Source organism: Phasianus colchicus, chromosome 7 (genome assembly GCF_987193195.1).
Source record: "Phasianus colchicus chromosome 7, bPhaCol1.hap1.1, whole genome shotgun sequence".
Classification (NCBI taxonomy): Eukaryota; Metazoa; Chordata; class Aves; order Galliformes; family Phasianidae; genus Phasianus; species Phasianus colchicus.
In genome coordinates, this window is record NC_143442.1 from 13969550 (window position 1) to 13982020 (window position 12471).

General features: G+C 43.3%; 1 long non-coding RNA gene across 1 annotated transcript; it reads left to right on the top strand.

The window, feature by feature from the left end:
- Positions 1–675: 675 nt before the first annotated feature.
- LOC116227284 (uncharacterized) lies at positions 676–3734 on the top strand. Its single transcript, XR_016468194.1, has 3 exons — positions 676–877; positions 1047–1793; positions 3284–3734. It is a non-coding gene; the product is annotated as an uncharacterized LOC116227284 (long non-coding RNA).
- Positions 3735–12471: the final 8737 nt, after the last annotated feature.

The window sequence follows — 12471 nt, forward strand, 5'->3', positions numbered from 1 at the left end:
ATAAATACAAAAAGAAAAAAAAAATTGAATTCCAGAATTCATTTCTGGAATGGAGATGTATCCAAAAGAACTGTGCTTTGGGTTGTACAGCCTTCCCAAGGAGTCAGAACAAATATCCAGACTTCAACACGAGACCAAGCAGAGTTGCTCAGTCCCTGTAGAGATGAAATATAGAACTGGAGAATATAAACAGATGTGGAGACATTTTGATACATTTCTGAAAAAAAAAAACAAATGACATTTTCTGCTATATTTTAGAGTTCACTCCAGCCCCCTTATCAAAAATATGATGCAAAAACAATAGTCACTTCATTTTCATTTCTCAATCTGTCTGGAGAGCAAAGGCACAGTCATCTAGTACATGAGGTAACATCAGAGCCTAACAACTGTTGAGAAAATCTTGTAGAGTTTAAAATGATGAAGAAAAGGGAAGAATCATCAAGGAACTATGAATCTGAAGGAAATCAATATGATAGTCTAAGATCTTGAAATAACATAACATATATTTTTATTTATTACTGCAGGCAGTATCTGAGAGAGATTCTCATAATCACAAAATTGTAGGGGTTGGAAGGGACCTCTGGAGATCATCTACAAGCCAGCACAATGCATCTAATTCAATACAGACTAAAAGATTCCACAGAAACAAGGAACCATAGGGTACTGCAGCAGAAATGCTAAGTCATGGCTTGAAACAGTGACTGAGCACCTGGTGAGAAGGCAGGGCCAATCCAAGGGAGCTCAGGTGCATGCAATGCCCCTAAGTGATTGAAGGGGTGGATCCTGGCTCCACCCCTTCCCAGACCTCATTTAAGGACTGGCAGTGGGGGCAAGGGTATCTTACTGGATATCCCTGCCTAGTGGAGGTCTTCTAAAGGTAAACAGTTATTCTTCCTTTGTTTTTGCAGCCATGGCTGCTGCATTTGGGCTTGCTCTCATTTGCTGCAGCCCACAGTTTTGCTGCTATTCTACTACTGCTATACATTACATTACAGATACAAAATGTGAAACTTCATTTTTCTAGTCTTGTCCCCATTCTTCTGTAGGGGAGAACCACCCTGTGAAAGAAGTAAGACTGCAGCAGTGAAAGTTTGCGGTATTTTCTGCATCTCTGGAGATGACTTCTGTGGACAGACGAAGGACAAGCAGACAGCGCAAGTGTCTATAGCTCAGGGCTTTGAAATGGCAAGGCATACTGTTTAAGGATATCTCTACCAATTTTAACTAACAAGCGTGGCATGCTCAGGCCAATATTATGGACAGCAACAGACAAGAGTACGCTTTGTCTCATCAGTCTCATGGATATAACTTTCTGCTTACAGCTGTATTTGGCTAAGACCTGTAGGTGGTTATAGACTTTGACTCAGTGGCTGGGCTTGGATGGGAGCCTTCTGGCTTACAATCCTATGCTCCAACCATCTAATCTCTTAGCACAAAGGAAACTGCGGTGTCCCTGCAGACCCTTAGTAAGACACCACAGCTTTGCTGAGTGCTTAGCTATCAAAAGCTAAGGGTATTTGAAGGTTTCACAGATGGCATTCAGTGACTCCGATCCCTCTTTCTACCTGGAGGCTGCCAAAGGATGGCAGCAAAGAGACATGTGTTAGAGGGACATCAGGGTGTGAATAAAGGGGCATGTGCAACAGGAAAAGTGCTGCAATAGTTGTTGCTGAGAAGGAAAAGCATTCCATCCTGGAAAGCCAACTATATGGAATCCAGTCTCTTCTGCAGTTTGGTGCTGATAAAAATGCTGCACTGGCATCTGCAATATGATACTCCAAAGCAAGAATATGGTTTGTTATTACATCTGTGGCCAGTAGGACTTCGTGGTGGTGGTGGTGGTGGAGACATCCTCAGCTATGGCTGAATGTTTAGTTTCCATGCCCCTTCTGTCCTAGGATGACAGTCAGCAATAATTCTTCAGTGGTTTCTACCCTGTAATTCTTAGCCTCTAGGGAGTATATACAGATCCAGAAACTCGTTCCATGCAAGCCCCTTCTAACAGGATGATGACTTCTAGTCACTGCTGGACTTGATCTGGATTCACATGGGAAAGCTGGAGAAGAAATGACAGTTTGCTGGAGCAGCCTTTGCCAGGCCAGATTTCTGTAATGAGCTATCTGCATTTGGAAACAACCCTGGACTGACAGAGAAAGAAACATAATAATCAATTTGAGGCATATGATTTAATAAACTACTGGCCACAAGATCTAGATAGGAGAGGAAAATTGATCAGTAATGACAACTGTTATGTACAAGAGTGTTAAGAATACCACCTGGACCACTAGAAGATGGGCTGCGTCCTTTAATTCTGTTGCAAATTTCTGATATCTAAGCATGCTTTTCTTCAGGACAAGAGAAGGAGCAATTTCATTTATTTGTTTTGTTTAACAGAACTCTTGTTTCTGACATAATCTTTACACTTGTTTCTCTAGTTAAGTCTCTTTTTTTCTTTTCTTTCCCTGGTGTTTGCATGAACTCTGTGAACCCTCATCACGTGTGGCAGTGTTTATATTTGCACAGGCTGTTCTGTGTGTCTCTGTTTGTGTTGCCACCACATCTACATGGTTTGGCGGCAGCCCCACGGCTGTGTTTCAGCTGCATATAAATCAGCTTCCCTCCATCCCCCTGTGTTTCCATCTGTCTGTCTTCCCTGATTGCTCTGAAATGTTACAGGGCATGGAGGTTAGCTCATGGCTGAACCCTTCAGACAGAAGTGGTACAAAACCAAACCTGAGTTTCTCCTCCTCAAATCTAACTCATCAATCTATGGAGGTGTGGAGTGTTAATTTTTTTGCAGTGACAAACCTCAAAGCAGGGACTAAACTCTGCTTCTGTAGTTTTCAGGTCTGTTTCTCCCAAAACACTTGTACAGAAACTCTAAGGTCACCTCTGTGTTGTGGAGCTAATCCATCCTTAGCTTTTCATTACATGAAGATCTCCCTTTACTCACACAAATTTAATTTCTGCTCTGTCATTAATTATTACCTCCAATTTGATTGCTTCACATCTCATTAGTTCATTTCTTTCTCTGGAGAAGGGGAATGACTGGAAGCATGGGGAATTGGAGGCACATAATCAGAGAATGGGATGTTAGGCAGAAATCGCAGACCTTGATACTCTCCTTGCACAGAGAAGTTTCTCTAGGAATCTCCTCCCAGACTGAGTTCATAATGGGGTTAATCACATATGAGGTTGATTGAATTGCTGTGAGCCCTAGAGATAAGCTTCTAGCTCAGAGTGTCTGTGTGATTTACTCTTGGCCATGTCTCTTCTCTTGCAGAATAGATGCCCTAGGGGAACAGAAGATTGAGCATGCTGCCCTTTGGCCATTGGCACTAATTTGCCAACTTAGTAGAGATGACAAAAGATGAAGTGGGGAGTTCACACCCATCTCAGGTAAAAGAATTGTCTGTTTCAAGATAACTGGGAAACACTGATAGGACAAAATAGATGGGAGAAGAACAAGACTCCTTTATTGTCTTGTGGACTTCAATCGAAGAGCCAGATCAATGTTTTCTCACCATATCAAACCCACTTTTTCTTGAGCATAAAGCAGAAAACAAATGCTTCCCTTTAACCTGTAAATGCTAGGAGAGCTTTGTATGGACACTCATTTTAGAAAGAAGAAAATTCAGAGTCACTGTAGACTAAGTTAGAAAAAGAGGAGATAAATTGAATTGGCTTCCCAAGCCACCCAGATTGTACTCCACAAAGGATTCTGTGTGTCCTTACCAAGGTCAATTGATTAAAAAAAATAATAATAACAAAATATACATATATATTAAAAAAAAAAAAATCATCTGTGATTGTGGATTCTTATCTCTTCCTAACCTTCTCTTAAATTAGGAGATATCTGGGCTTGGTGCTCTATTTTGCCTAGTACTTTGGCTCCAAATTTGACATTTTAAGAAAATTACAAAGTTGGGTCTAATGCTCAATTGGAATAGTTTCCAGGGGATCATTTGCAATGGCTATTCTGTTACACAAAGAAATCTCTTTACAAACATGATCCATCATTCTAGTAGTACTTTGCTACCAAACTTTTTCTGAGGTGTGGAGGTGGCTGTTATTTCATTTTTGAGAGTAACTTCATTTAGAAATTCAGAAAAGGTGGATAACTAAGATGTGAATGTCCTCTTCTTTTGTCTTCTATCTGAAAGAGGGAAAGAATTCTGATATTTTTTTCAGTATTGCTGATGTTCCAGACACATCTGAGTAAATGTCATGTAAAATCAGTATCTATCCATGGGAATCTCATAGAACCAGAGTGGTTTTAATGTTCACTGGAATATTTCTGTGAAAGTTGCTAGGACGCCAGGAAAAGCATGGACTGACCACAGAAAGCAGATATGAGACAAGTGCATGATGACTTTTTTTTTTAAGGAAAAAAATGTATTAAGGATCCAACTGAGAACTATACTGACATAACAGTGACCAAAAGTAATTATAGTTAAGTCTGTGTTTTCCAGTCTGTTAACTCCACAAGAATAGGATGTAGCTACAGTATGGAGCTGAGTCAGCATTTAAGGAGCAGAAGAGAAGCAATGAGGTGTCAAAAGATGTAAGTAGGTTAGATCACAATGAGGAGATAGCCTTCCCATCTGCTGGGAGCTCCTTTGCAAGGTAAGACTGTTAGATATACAAGTCTCTGGCTGGGATTGGGATGAAGAGGATATAAGCATGGAAACTAACAGAGCTTTATTATGATCGAGTAGGGGATGAGGGAAGCATTCCCTATAAAAGGGATCCTGAGGTCTCTGCTGAGGTGCCAAGATTAAATATTTTGCCAGGGGTGGAAATGGAATTGATCTGTGTCCCTCAGACTAACTCCAGGAACCTCACTCCTGCCTGAGAGCATCAGTCTAGAGGCTTTTCAGCTGGAGACAAGTTTATGCTTTCTGACTTTTTCATGTTCATGCATTTTATAAAGCCACAATCATTTTTTTTTATTGAGCTTTTGTAGAAAGGTCTCTTAAGTCTAGCAAAATTCCAGTAGAGATTGTGCTAGAGAGATGTGTAAGAAGGGAGAGAAAACAGGAAGACCTTGGGAGAGATGAGTAAATACAGAAGTGCAAGCAGAGCTCTGTCAAAGCAAGTTTCTGACTTACACACTTAACTTTATCCATCGGGGCAAGTCCACAGCATAATTAGCCTCCAAGATCTCACTTGGTTGGATAATGCTTGGACCTGGAACAGAATGCAATGCCAACCCACAATGCCAGCCATCCCACCAGAGGCATCTTGATGTCAGCATTGCTGTGACCCAGAAATGAGGGGAGGGTGACAGGAATTCAGTGCTGCAAATAGTGAAACACCTTCCAAACCAGAAGAGGTTGCTCTGTGTTCCAATATTACTGATGGTGAAGGTATTGCCCCTGGTGGGATATGCTGTCTTTGCCGGGGTATGCATTAATATCCACTATGCTTAGCAAGGAATTTCCCCTCTCCTGCAGAGTTTGGCAGCAGCTATTAGATTCTTTCTCCCTCAGTCTTAGGTCCCACAGTCCCTGTTTAGAGGAAATGGGCTGTTCTCTGACACTCCTGGTCTGCAGTGGCTCTGGAAGTCTCTTTCAGCTCAAATGTGGGACCACTGGTAGGGTGTCGGTACAGGTATCCCTATGCAGTGACACGTCACCAGGAGCTGACCTCGCTTTTCAGGGAAGCAAACACCAATTTAGCTGGGTTACTGGAGCCAAAACCCTTTAAAACTGAATTTTCTCTGAGAATACTCCCTGCAGCACTCACATCGTTGCATACAACCATCTCAAACTCTTCCCAAGCCCCTGAAAGTAATGCAACTCCTTATGGAATAACAAGCATGCAATGTGGGGATCTGGTATGTAATTTTTATTTTGTGTCCTTCTCACAGCAGGAAATGTTGGGTGAAATGTTCTGGTCATCCAAAGAAATGGACCATGCAGCATGAGATGGCAGTCCTTTCATGATCCCCGAGGCTTTGGTGCTGGGATCAGCACAAGGAAGGATGCCAGAGAAATAGTATGAGATTACCTCTCAGCAAAACCCTTTGGCCTGAATCACTGACATCTCTGATTTAAACAGTAATTTAAAACACGCATGATGAGAAGTCAGGGAAGGGATCCAGGAAGGCCTGGGGTCCAGCCAACCTGGTGTGTCTGCCAATTTGTTGTTCTGAAGGTAGGTTTGCTAGGAAGGGGCAGGACCATATCTGAAACCTGTCACAGCCTCAGCTAAGCCACAAGACCCTTTCTCAGAAATGATCAGTGACTGTATGGCTCTACCAGCACTGCTTTGCTGGATACCTACAGCCCTGGTCTTTTGCTCAGCTGTACCAAACCAGTATATTAGAGGAGTCTGGGGGAAAAATCTTGAAATGCTCTTTGCAGCTGATTGGAAAGCCCTGTTGCTGTAAGACGTATGGATACCCTTAAGGTAGGTTCAGTGATGTAGCTTGAGTGTGAGGAAGGCATGCAGGAGCATGGAAGAGAAGGGAAGAAATATGGATGAAGTAAAGGAAAAGAGGAGCACATCAGGACTTATATGTCAGACAGGTTCTTTCCACTCTCATCTCTCCCAGACCACTGGCTTTCCTGGATGATATTACTGGGACCTGGTTCTTCTCAAGAGGAAGCAAGGGAAAGCAGGGAAAATCCATATCAGCTAGTCCTAAATGCTTGGTTTCAACAGGAGTGCATGACTTTAGAGAAAGGTCTCCCAGGTTGAATGCTACTGCAGAACTGATTCAGGCCCCTTGCCAGTGGGATCTCAGATCTAGGAATATCAGTAAATTCACCTTGGTGAAGGGAAAAGAGAGTTTTGGTCCAGCTCTGAGTCCAGGCTGTGGCTCTGACCCACTGTGAGTGTCTGGTGACTAACTGCCTCTTTGGTTCAGATACAAAAGATTATTCTCACATAAATTATCTTCCTCCCTGCTGGGCAATTTCAGTTTCCGTTCTGATATTCCTTGTGTCACTTCTCTCTCTCTCTCAGGTCAGGTTCAGGTTGGAAACCTATTGCTCAGAGGGAGCAGATGGAAAAAGAGGTGTCTTTTGACTTTGAATCAGATTCTGTATGATCATGGCTCAATGATCATACCTCCTCCGGGGCCTGAAACCTAACAAGGGAATAAAGGAGGAAGCACTGTCTCTCTCAGATCAAAGTAAAAAGTTGAGATGTAAAGGAGACAAAATGAGCTGCAGGGTATGTGAAAATCAGAGCTCCCATACGGCTTGCTGAAGACTGCCAAAATAGGGTTCTCCACAGCCATCCCATACCTATGCAATACAGTGATGGGAGCGTTTTTAGATAAGATCAGACCCAGAGAGAACATGCCTGGCTCTGTTTCTTCCAGCGGAACAATATGGAAACCCACTGCTGGGAAACCGTTTTTCCGAGCCAGAGAAGAGGCAGGGAATTGTTCTGTGCAACCACTCAGGAGCCTCCGCTCCCACGCATTCTCCTGCTTGCTGACACCCTGCCAGGACCGCAAAGGAGGAATTGATTTACATGCAGTAAGTCAACTAAATAAATAGCTAAATAAAGCCCTTCCTACCTTGCTCAGCTAAAGAAAGGGAGGGACCAAGATTAAATTTAGGGGGAAGTCCTCTGCAGGTGTGCTGCTCCTGCCCAAAACTGGGCACTGGGTGCTGACAGTGCTGGTAAATGTGATATTTATTCTGCAGGAAGGAATTTTGGACTGCTCTTTGTAAGGCTTGTCACTCACTGTCTTCTATTCTTGCTACTGAACTCTGTGTTGTGTGAGATCCCTGAGCACTGACAGCGTTCGGTGGCTTCAGCAAGTGTGTCCTAATTGTATTAGTTCTTATTTTGGTGAGTTAGTTCCTAAAAAGCCCAGATTCACTTCAGGAAGATACCTCTTTGTCCTGGGGCTCCTGTTGGAGCCAGTGTCAAATTGCTTGGAAAAAGAGCATACGTAAGAGGGTTATAGCAATATCCTTTCTCACTCTGGATCCCATCCTCCCCACTTCCTACTGGTCTGCTCCTTCTTGCGAAGTATGCCCTGTAGATCACTGTGTTTAATAGGTGCTGTCCTCTATGACTACCTCCCTTTCCTACTTCTGGCCTTTTCAGCATTCATTGACAAAGGCTCTTCTTAGGAGAAGTTCATGAGAAGTGTTGGTAATGTGAAGAAATACCACTGTACTTTGAAGCTTGCTCCTTTAAGCCAGACTGACTGTCCCTGTTTGGGAGCAGGTCACCCACAGCCATGCACCATTCCTTCACACTTTGTCATGCCCTCAGCTGCCCACACAGCTGCAGAAATGCAGGGAATAGGTTTGTAGGCCATGATGTGTTCTTGTGAATTATCTCCCAATAAAACAGAGATCTGGTGATTGAGATAGCACTGCTGGGAATTAAAGAGTGAGCTCAGTCCCTGGAACTGCCCTGCTCCCCAAACGCTTAGGTTTCATGGGGGCATTCAGCTCCCACTCTATTTAAATACAAATGACTTTTTCTTCTGCATGCCACTGCTACCAAAACTGGGTCATCCAAGAGAGCAGTTGTTTAACTTTCTTATAGAAGTTGCTCAACTGACATTTTGATGGAGCTAAAGTTCTGCTTCTGAGAACAAGGCTGCCATAGGTGTTAAGACAGGAGCTGGAGAGAGAGTGGAGTTAAAGAAATTTTCATGTACCAGGTAGTTCAGTTTAAGACAACAATCAATAACAAATTACATCTGGAAAAAAGATGAGGGTAGCTCTACTTGCTTTAATACCCATCATGGGGGCTACATGAGGTTGGGCTTCCCTAACCTTCAGAGAAAGGAGGCAAAAATGTTCTTTACTGTCTGTTCTTATGCCAGCACTTTTCTGCCTTCTCCTAGTCTCCTAGAGCAGCAGGCATGCTGCTCTTTAATTCCAGCAAAGGATAGGAGCCAGCCCTCAGGATACCTGCACCCAGAAATTGCCACAAGAGCAAAAGAATAACTTAAAAAAAAAACAAAACAAAACTTTTCTTTTTTAAATACAAAAGCTATAGATAAAATGTATGGCTTCAACAAATACAGCTTTCTTGTACCTCTCTTTGTTTCACGCTATTAACCCTGTCCCCTCTCTCCTTGCCAACAACCCTGCCTCTCCCAAAGGCCCGTTGCTCTTTGCTCAAACTGACCAGACAGCTGACATGGAGAAGTTAAACCAGGAGCAAGTGTTTCCCACCTGTGTGCAGCTGAACATGGTGCACTTTGGTTTCAGTTCTGACGAAGTGCCGATGAGCCTGACAGCGCATCTGTTTTTCTAACTCTCTTGGTTAGTCTAAGGAGAGATATTCTCTCTCTTTGAAAACCCCACTTCTAATAAAAATAATTCATTCTACCACTGAGTGAAACCTCAAAATGTCCAAATTCCCTGTAAGTGGGTTTCTGACCTTTCAATGTGAAAGATGAGCTGGCACACTTCCCTGGGAAACCTTGCTTCAACAAAGCCAACCTGTTCCCGCAGGACCTCCCCAATCTGTCCAGGGCTCTTTGCAGCCAAAAAGCCCCTCTTGCCCCCTTCCAACCCTCTCCGTTTCAGCATTACTGAAACAGAAGGATCCCTTCTTGCTTTCAGAGGGGAAATGAAACCAACATTAGCCTATTTACAGAAAAGCTTCATGGGAATGCTCAGGCCAAGAACAAATGCCAAACAGGGCTGGGGTAAGCTTTTCCAAGCAGCAAAAATTATAAACGTGGCCTTGAAAGAAGGGAAAAAAAAAAAAAAAGAGAAAAAAAAAAGAGAAAGAAAAGAAGGAAGATTAAAAAAAAAAAAAAAGCTAGGCAGGTGCTATTTCAGCAGAGTTTCCAAGTCAGCACTTTTCTTTTGAGCCTTTCCAGTACCACTGTTTGCTGAGCCCCTCTGGGCTGGGCTGCAGGGCAGGCCAGAAAGGACATGTACAGGCACCGAATGGATTCTAACCTCCTGGCACACTCCCAGGGGGGCTTCTTGTTTGCACTGCCACATCTGTTTGAAATTCTGGCACATCTCAGCCTGAGAAATATGGTTTGTGGTGTCATGGCAACCCTTTTTTTCTTGATCTGACAGGCAAGGCATGGTTAAAGAGGCCTGGAAGAGCTGCTTGCAGATCTGGCTGCAATGGGTAGAAAGCTCCTGAGGCTGCTGATCATACATAGAACCACAGAATCATTTCAGTGGGAAGAGACCCTTTAAGCTCATCTGGTCTAATGCTCCTGCAATGAACAGGGACACCTACAGCTTAATCAGGGTGCTTAAAACCTGGTTCAGCCTGACCCTGAGTTTTTCCAGGGTTGGGGAATCCACTACATCTCTAGGCAACCTGTTCTTACCTACAACTTGTGTTTTTTTTCCTTCTAGCTTGCTACCTCCCATCCTACCATACCTTAAAATCACAGTACTTGTGGCCATGGGTTATCACTGAGCCACAAAATGCAGACAAAACCCACTTGAGGTCAGCAATTTGCATCTCTGTTCCTGCAGCAAGAATATTTATTTAGTGATTTTTCAATATCTGAAGCAAAACTATAAAATATATGAGGACAGAATCTCCTAGCAGGATCTGCTGTGGTAGGACAAGGGAAAATGGTTTCAAACTAAAAGACAGAAGATTTAAAGTGGATATAAGGAAAAAGCTTTTTACCATAAAGGTGGTGAGGCACTGGCAAAAGTTGCCCAGAGAGCTGATGGGTGCCCTCTCTCTGGAGAGATTCAAGGTCAAGCTGGAGGAGCCCTGAGCACCTGATGGAGCTGCTGTAGGCACCCCTGTTCACTGCAGGGGAGTTGGACCAGATGGCTTTTAAGTGGCCCTTCCAACTCAAATGATTCTGTGATTCTATGACCAGAAGGTAGATAGGGAAATTAGTTCAACACTACAATTGTTAATGTTTTCTCTACATTCAGGCTACCAATTCAGCCTGGGAAGTGGTGCTAATTAACACCCAGTTGTTAGTATAAAATATATTTGGTGGGTCTCCTAACCAAAGCTATGCAAATCACTCATTTCTCAGTTGCTCCATGCCCTGTTCCATGGAGCTAGGGCCAGGGAGCAGAGGCCAGGCTCTCCTGCCAGTACTCACCAGTGTGTGACACTTCCATGATGCAGCATCAGCAGGAATGTAAACGTCTGACAAAGACAAAGGGAACGAAGCCACCTGAATCTTTTCCTCTGGACAGGAGCCTGGCAGCAACCACAGGAATGTTCCTTGAAGCAAATGATGCCATAGAGAAACTGAAAAGGATGAAGTCTTTGACACCAGTGCCTGACTTAAAGCTTGAGGCTCTGCCCAAAAAGCATTGCATAGGGGGTATGAAAGGACAGCAAGCACTTAGGGGAGGCATTTCTGAATATTCGGAATCAGTGGGTAATATCCCCGCGGGCAAGTACACAGCTTTCCTGCAGAAACCAGCTTCCTTGTGTGACTTTCTGCTGCTCTTCTGCCGGTATGCAAATTATGGCTAAGTGTTGTGATTCTGAACAGTAGTAGACTAATCTGAAAGCACCGCATTTGTTGTATAGCTGACAAGTAGGTCAGAGTCAGGTTATCCCCAAGAAAGGAATGGACTTGGCTTGGCAAGGAGGAGAGAGTACTTGCAGGGTTGTTAAAAACTTGTGCTTCCCCAAAGAAAAGCATTAGCAAGCAGGGAAAGTACAGCAGTGGATCCAATTAAAAACACACGCCGAGACAAAAAGAGAGAAAAAAGAAACCAGATTTGTTCAAAATGCCTTAAAAAATATACAGGGGGAGAATCCAGACTTGTTTGCCATAAATGAAGAGGTAATCACAGTACAACACAGGTGTCCAGGCCCAGAGGGAAGGCAGGGGAGAGGGCAGCCAGGCAGCAGAGAGAATAATTACAGACTCCACTGAGGGTATCTGCACTTATTTTGGGATATTAGTCCAGCTTTGTTATGAGGACTCCACTTGGAGACATGCCATGGAAGAAACACTGAAGAAATTTTGGCTATCGCTACCTACTCGGGTGAAAGGAATTGGAGTCTCTGCTGCTCTGACACCAGTCTTGAGGGTAGAGCCTAGCCCAGTAAGACTGTGCCTCAATTTCTCCATCAAGTTTCTCTTCCTACAATGCTGTTCATTATCAGCTTTGCCAGACGCTCTGAGATCTCTGCAAGGAAAGCAAACTTAAGTAGGAAAGACACCATTTTGAATATGCTCTAACAGCCACTGTTTTGATCTTCCTTGATGGAAGAATTTCTTAAAGAGGCACTACCTTCTGTTCTGATCATCCCAAAGACTTCACAAAGCCACCAGTGATTCATGGGTACCAAGGTGCTTGCTAAGGAGAGCTGATTACATGCATTTGTTTACCAAAAAAAAAAAAGAAAAAAAAAAGCAAAATCTCCCCAAACCAAGTTCAAAGCAAGTCCCTCTCCAGTGACTTGGCACAATGCAGACCTAGCGAATTTCTCTGCTTTAACTCTGCTTGTATTTGTCATGCTTCCTTATAAAAGTATTTTTTTTAAATTGATTGGTAGCTATTTAGGAACAAGGTC